At 40.5% G+C, this 6,797-nt stretch overlaps 1 pseudogene; it reads right to left on the bottom strand.

Moving 5' to 3' along the window:
* Positions 1–4,624: 4,624 nt before the first annotated feature.
* LOC103749356 lies at positions 4,625–6,783 on the bottom strand (annotated as a pseudogene).
* Positions 6,784–6,797: the final 14 nt, after the last annotated feature.

The raw sequence follows: 6,797 nt of genomic DNA on the forward strand, positions 1-6,797 counted from the left end.
TATTATTTCCTTTCTTTATTGAGAGACGGTCTCATGTAATCCAGGCTAGCTGGAACCCTCTATTTATCCAAAGATGATCTTGAACTTCTTACCTGCCTGCCTCTATCTCATAAGTGTTAGGAATATAAGCATGTGCCACCACATCCAATTTATGTGGCAATGGAAATGGAATCCCAGGATGGAATCTTGACGTAACCAAATACTATATTAACTGAGGTACATCCCCAGCCCCAAGCTTTGCCCCTCCTGAGTGCTGTGTATTGAATTTAGAGCCTTGTGCATGCCAGCCACATAACCAGTCCATTTCTCACTTATTTTCTAAAGATAAATTCCAAGAAAAACTTAAGTCTTAATGCACTGGGAATACAGTTCAGTTGGTAGAGTGCTGCCTAATGTATAGAAATCCTGAGTTTGGTCCCAACACCACATAAAAACCTGGCATGGTGGTGCATGCTTGCAATCACAGGATAGAGACAAGAGCACCAGGAGGTCAAGGTCATCTTCAGTTACATACTGAGTTTGAGCCTATCCTGGTATACATGAGATTATGTCTCAAAAAAAAAGTATAAGTCCTAGTCAGTGAGTTCTTTGTTATCATGGCCCTTAATCACCTTTCAGGAAGTTAGATATATAAGACTGATGGCTGTGTATAAAAGTGCCTGCTTCTTTCTTGTTATGTCCATATTTTACAAAGTTTCTCTTTCTTAAACTTAATCAAGGAGTTCCAAGGACGCCTTTAAAATGATTCTAATTTTAATTAGTACCCCTTTTCTCCATGAAATACCTCGCCTCACTTTCCTCAAGTTTATCAATCCCATTAAAGTTTGGGTAAATTACATATTTAATCATTTCTGGTTAGTTCTGACAATCAGTCAGTTTCTCCTGTTCTTAGAAGTGGGAGAATCTTGTCAAATTGTCATATCATTGGATTTCCACTTTTGAAAATATTTTTAAAAGGAATAGAATAATAACCCTGAAATAACTATAGAAAAACAAGCTCTGAGTATTTCTTTTGAATTTGTTGAACTTTTGGTGAATTCCTAATTAAGAATCTGATCATTACTAAGACACTGAAGAAAACTCATTGTAAGATAGCTTAATTACGAGGGCAGATTAAGGGGTGCACATGTGTGTATGTGTGTGTGTGTGTGTGTGTGTGTGTGTGTGTGTGTGTGTGTGTGTAAATTTTTTGGGACATACTTTAAAATTGGGCACCAATCCTTAAATTCTTCAGATTGAGTCCTCTTTTAAAAAAGTAAAAAAAAATAGCTGAGAAGCCTAATGACATGGTTAATTTTGGTTGTCAATTTGATACACTGGGGAAGAGAAAATTTCAATTGAAGAATTTCCTCCATCAGCTTGGCCTGTGGGTAAGTCTATGGGTGCATTTTCTTGATTGCTAATTGATGCAGGAGGGCCCATCCCATTGTGGGAGGTGCCATCCCTAGGCAGGTAGGACTGGGCTATATAAAAAAGGTAGCTGAGTGTGAGCCTGGGAGGAAGCTGGTAATCAGCCTTTCTCCATGGTTTCTGGTTCAAGTTCCTGCCTTGAGTTCATGCACTGGCTTCCCCGGGTGATGGATTGTGGCTTGGAAGCTAAGCCAAAGAAATCTTTTCCTCCCAAAGTTTCTTTTGGTCAAAGTGTTTTATTATAGCAACAGGAAGCAAACTAGGACACCTTTATAAACAGTCCAGAATATTTTTGGTGGAAATAAAACATAAAAGTAAAAAAATTATTTTATGTTTATAAATGTACATGCATATATTTAAGTGTAAGTTTTATTTTTTCTCTGTTTCCTGGCCAGTCACTAGATAAAATTAATTTTAGCAGAATATCCATCAGGCCCCTCAAAGGTTAAATTAAATAGAAGAGTGTGACTGCAATTTGATTATGTTTTCATCTTTTTGGAGTAGTCATCTAATACAGACTGAAGTCCTATTTTTATACATCTCTGTAGGTCACCCAAATGGCTTATTAAAAATTCAAAACTTTTTTTCCTCATGAATAATTTCCCTCAAAAGGTTACCTTTCTCTTCTATGGGCACAATAGAAATAACAAAAGAAAATGGTCTACAGTTTGTAACATATTGAGTTGTAAACCAGAATAAAACTTCTGTGCTTTGTAGCTGTTCTTTTGTTTTCCTAAGTGTAGAGTTCTAGAAAGTGTTGACCTTCTGTTGCAGCCCTGTGAAGTGGGGCGGGGAATCTGTCTTCCATTATAGGCAGGGGAAAGAGATCATGGACACTCACTGTTAGATTTAATATCAGTCAAGAACCAAACTTTTGGGACTGGAGGGATGGGTCAGTGGTTAAAAGCACTTCAGGTGCTCTTCCAGAGGACCTGGTTTGAGGTTCCCAGCACTGACATAGCATCTGACAACCTTTCAAAACTCCAGTTCCAGGGGATCTGATGCCCTCTTTTGGCCCCCATGGGCACTGCACCCATGTAGTGAACTTACATGCAAGCAAAACCCATAAAACACACATTTAAAAAAATTTTAAGAACTTAAAATAAAAAGAACCAAACTTTTTTTGAAGCCTGAGATGATTTTATTCGAGTTTTAAAAGAAAAACCCCAAGGCAGGCAAGCTATAAATCTTGGCAACTGCCCAGAGGAGGAAAATGAAGTAGAGAAAGAGAAAAAGCCATATTGTTTGAGTCAAGCTTTCATGCAGGTCACCCATATGATGGACAAGCAGTTACATGATGGGAAGGGGAGCTTTAGAGAAAGGGTAAAGCCTGAAGTGTTAGAGAAAGCATGCTTAGAAAAAAGGTAGAAGAAAAAGTTATACTTTTCTGAGTAATTTAGTTGTGGCTCTGTAAGTAACTGCACAGAGGGTAGAAATTCTAAGAAGGAAAAGTACATTATCTCATTAAGAGGCTAGTTTTCCTTCCCATCTTTTTAGCATAGCTTAAGGTGAACCCACCTTCCTGAGGGGTAGTCTCAACTTCCAGAGGGTTGGTCCCTTTGACCTGCCTAACTGGAATGTTAGGTCTCCACCCAGGCCAGAGATTCCATTTTCTTGACCGGAAGGAAAGTTTTTCTTTGATGGACCATTAATGCTACTGTGGCTTTCCCTCCTCTGAAGAGGCAACTCTAAATTCATTTAGGAAATGGACTGAAATAAAGAACCAAACATATTTTTTCTCATAAACTTGCCCCTGGTTTCTTACATTTCTAATATTAGCCACCCCAACATTTTTGGCCCTGTTTTGAGACAGGGTCTCCCTGTACACCCCCCCCCCCCCCCGCCCGGGCCTAGAACTCACTATGTATAACAGGCTGACCTCAGTCTCACAGAAATCTGCCTGCCTCTGTGGCCCGACTGATGGGATTAAGGTGTGTGCCACCATGCAGGGCTTGATATGAGCTCTTATCCATTCTTAATTGTTCCTCATTTGTTTTTCTAGAATTTTTTTGCCCTTCCTCCTAAAATTTTCCACCCTTGCAACTTTACCACCTATTTTTTCTTGCCAGTGTTCTCTCTCTAGAGTCCAGAGTTACTCGTTCTCCTTGGGGGGAACACGAATTGATGTTAGGGAGATGGCACAGTTGGTAAAATGCTTCCTGTGCAAGCATGAAGACTTGAGTTTGATCAACAGAGGCCATTTAAAAAAAGTTGGGCATGATGGTCACACTTGTGATTACAGTACTGGGGAAGCAGAAACAGGTAGATTCCTGGGGCTAACTGGCCATCCAGCCTAGTCTTTTTGGTGAGCCCCAGGCTAGGGAGAGATCCTGTCTCAAGAAATAAGATGGATAGCTCTGTAGGAACAACACCCGAGGCTGACCTCAGTCTGATTTCTATGTGCACATGCACAGCAGCACACATGCATGTCTGAGTATGCACATATTCACACGCACAGAGGATATATCTGCAAGCACCTCTCCTGCAATGGTTCTTGGCAATTTAAATGTAGTTGATTTTCATTATTTGTGGTAACCTTTTTTTTTAAAATATAACTTCACTGATTATTAACATTCACAGAAGAGAATAAAGGCAAAATTCACAATAGCTTAATTTTTTGGAATTAAGAAAAGTAGAGATGACATGACGTCCAAAATATCTGAGGATTAATGCCAAAATTACAGTATAATTAACATACATTTTGAATATAATTAATATACATTCTGGTAAGGGAAAAATACACTGTATTGGCAAGGTTCATTATTTGTGTGAAATATCCTATATAATCACTGAATGGAATGATTTCAAACCACTAGAAGACCACAGCAAGAGAAGCATCTAAAGGGAAATCAGAAAGAGTTTACTAGCTTTAGAACACATTAACATACTTTGATACGGAACTATTTCCCTTTTAAAATTATAGGGTTTGCCACAGGAGTTGGTGAAGGCCTATGCACCAAGATGTTGTTTGTAGTATGGGGGGAAGTTAGTACTTCTGTAAGAAGGCACCGAATCACCTTAGCATCAACGGCCTTTCTTTCACAAAATAACTAATAATTTGATGATTTGTTATTTAGCTCAAAACTAGGCAGGATACAAACTAAACTGACTAGTTATACCCAGAATACACAATGATTTGGTAAGTCATTGTCACTCAGTTCAATGACATGTGCTAATCTGCAGAAAAGCTTCTCAACTCTTGGAGTCAGTTCCTTTACGTCTGTAGAGGAGATCTGTAAAATCACTTGTCTTTACTAACTTTAAGCTGCACACAGCAAAGAGATCACAAACTGCTGGCAGACCCTAACAGTGTGGGGGAAAGTTACGTTCCTCTTGAAGGGGTGAATCAAGAAAATACTTTTTGGGTGAAGTAGTCACTTGTCTTCTCGGGAAGAAAACTATCTGAGGGTTCCCATTTTCTTTCTTGGTAAAACCCAGTCAGCAGTGTTAAAACGACACCAGGAAGTCGTCCTAGGGCTTTTTACCTTTTATTTCCCAGCTCTGTCTTCAATGCTAGACACTTCTTGGAGCCACCTTCTTTGCATGAGGGCTGGATAAGCCATTTGAAAAAGAACTGTTCTTTATGACTTGGAAGGAATCAGCAATTGTAGCAGGGGCCATTGCCTTTGGTGCCTTAGCTTGTCTCCTGAGCTCTTTTTAGGACAGAGCCACATATTCAGGGACTCAGTTTCTCAAGCTCAGATGTGGGTTCCACTGGCATTCTGTTCTCATCCTTTCCTTTCTTCAGAAGCCATCTATGCATAGCTTCTTTCTTGCAATCCTCATCATGCGCACACACACTGCAAAGCTTGTGCAAGGCTCAGTTGGCTCTGCGGACTTCCTCTCCTTTACAAGGTGCCCGCGGGTTCTGGACAAGCCAACTCTCAGTGGTACCAGGGACAGACAGTGGTTTCTTGGCCTCTAGGTGGTCCTTCATGCATTTCTGATTGTCCAGGTTTTCAATCTCCACACCTTTTGGCTGGCTGCTCTGACAGGTGGTACAGGAGCCAGGCTTGAGAAGCCAATTGCTCACACTATACAATTGTCTGAACACCTGACACAGGAGTTTAAACTCTGTGCCTTCAACATTCTCTGACTTCTCCATGTCATAGGGTTCCTGGGGAGTTACCAGGAACTACTCAGGTGGGTCTCATCTTGACCAAGGAGCTCTCCATCTTTTTCAGCTCTAGTGAAGGAAGAATTGGTGATAGAATGGCTGTTATACTCTGGAGAACTCAGTTTTCCAGAAATTTCTTATTGCTGACTGTTGAGGAACCAGTTTTCTAAACCTTTTAGGGTGCCCCAGGCATTATTGAAGAAACTGCTGGTTTTGGCAGAAGTCTGACTCATCTCCGGGGTCTGTTTGGGGGTAAGCCAGTTGGACGTTGGTGCTGGGTAAATAAGGAGCCTGATGACCAGTGGCAGGTTTGCTTACAAGAAGCCATTCACTGAGAGAAACAGCTGTGCTACTGAATGCTGACTTCTGCCCTGACACTGGGGTATAGAGTCAAATTTGTGCCGTATATATATACAAATATGTGTATATATATATATATATATATATTAAAGTACATGAAATTGGGTAAGAAGTACTAAGGTGGGTGCAGATAGGGGAAGAGATCTAAATATAATGAAAATATATTGCATGAAATTCACAAACATTCAGTAAAATATTATACATAAAAAGATTTAAACAGTGGCAGATTCTCCAAGTTTATAATGTTGGCCAGTCTGTGAGGAAGAATGCAGATGAAGGCAGAATCCAGTTTCTTTGGAAATGGCAGTAATCAATAAATGTGGAATCTTGAGTCTGCCCTGTTATCTTTTGCACTAGTCAGAGTTCTCTTGAAAACATACAGAATTAATGTATATTTTAAAAGGGATTTATTAGATTGGCTTACCTGGTAGGTAGGCGCTGGGTAGCCCAACAATGGCTGTATCTGCTCAGTCCACAAAGTTGGGGCTTCCACAATTCCAATGCGGTGCTCAAAGCTTGGAAGACTCTTGGTGAGTTTTTGGTTTTCAGTCTAGGTTGGAACCTGAAGAATCTGTACTCTGATGTCAGTGATGAACAGCAGTAGCAGAGACAGATGTGCTTACCATCAAGAAGTGCAGCACAGCTTTGTCTTTGGACCTTTTAATATATGGGCCATCCCTGGAAAGTTCCCCTTACTCTGGGGAGAGACTTGTTCCCTTCGTTAATTCTTCCTGTAAATGACCTCCCAGATCCTTCCAGAGATTTGCCTCTTAGTTGACACTCAAGCTTATGCATAATCGATGTGCATCCCTACTCTTCGGGCCTGCTGGGTGCAGCATGCAGGTTTGGGGCCTGTGTTGCTGGAATGCTATAAGACTGTGGGAAGCTGTAGCCATGGTTTCCCTATGAT

The sequence above is a fragment of the Nannospalax galili genome, unplaced genomic scaffold (genome assembly GCF_000622305.1).
Source record: "Nannospalax galili isolate Female #2095 unplaced genomic scaffold, S.galili_v1.0 scaffold325, whole genome shotgun sequence".
In the NCBI taxonomy this organism is placed as follows: Eukaryota; Metazoa; Chordata; class Mammalia; order Rodentia; family Spalacidae; genus Nannospalax; species Nannospalax galili.